General features: G+C 42.7%; 1 pseudogene; it reads right to left on the reverse strand.

Moving 5' to 3' along the window:
* Positions 1-133: 133 nt before the first annotated feature.
* Positions 134-1,019, reverse strand: part of LOC119271842 — a 1,510-nt pseudogene continuing 624 nt past the window's right edge.

Genomic DNA, 1,019 nt, shown 5'->3' on the forward strand with positions numbered 1-1,019 from the left:
AGTACATATTAAAGGCTGAAATTCAAATGTCATATATAATACGCTTTCCTAAGCACAACAGTACTTGTGTAATCGAAACACACTGGATTTTTTTCCTGCCATAATCTAGATATATCTTGTCAGGATTATCAGTTCACCTACGACCTGATACATCCCAAGCTAGAGGTGCAACCGAGGAGCTCACATTCATAGTAATAGCAAAATCTACTGGATTTGTAACAACAAAATTGTGCTCTATGTTGGTCTCTGCATTCTTGATACCTTCCAAGACTGACACCCTCAAACATTTTGACGCCTTATCTTGCAATCAATCTGCAGACACCACATTGCAAGCTTTATCATCTGAATTACCTCATGTGTTTGCATGTCGTTACTGTCCTTTTCAATCAAATCCACCAACCGATTAGTCTTAACCTTTTCTTCCAACATGGTAATAAGATGCAGGTTCTCTTTAGACCAGGACGAGTTGACATTCTTTCTTCCGCTGATGATTTCCATGACCACAATACCAAAGCTATACACATCAACCTTTTCTGTAATGTGCGATGTCAACCATTTGGAGCTAACTAGCCAGGTGTGCCTCTCGTTCTAGTAACCACTTGGCTCATGTCTCTATCAATTAGATGCATAGTCCAAAATCAGAAAGCATAGCATTGAAGTTTTCATCTAGAGGATATTTTGTGGCTTGACATCCAAATGAGCAATTTTCTTCATGCACTCCTCATGAAGGTAAGAGAGGCCCTTAGTTATGCCCATGATAATCTGGCCCTGGCACGCAGGTGCAGGAGGATCTGGGGTAGAAGATGTCAGGTCGCTCAAGGCACAGAAGATGATCTGGTAGTTGGTGCCTGTTGGGCAAGTGAATCTGGTGCTTGAGCTATCATCCCTAGAGTAGCCTTAGGCGTTTGGGCACATCTGCATGAAGAAAAACGAGCAGGTGGTGGGTTCACAACTGCTCAACTTCCCAGTGCAGCAGTACTTGATCTGGTTGAACACCATGCAAGGATTGTTGCACCCCA

Source organism: Triticum dicoccoides, chromosome 3A, assembly GCF_002162155.2.
Source record: "Triticum dicoccoides isolate Atlit2015 ecotype Zavitan chromosome 3A, WEW_v2.0, whole genome shotgun sequence".
Taxonomy (NCBI): domain Eukaryota; kingdom Viridiplantae; phylum Streptophyta; class Magnoliopsida; order Poales; family Poaceae; genus Triticum; species Triticum dicoccoides.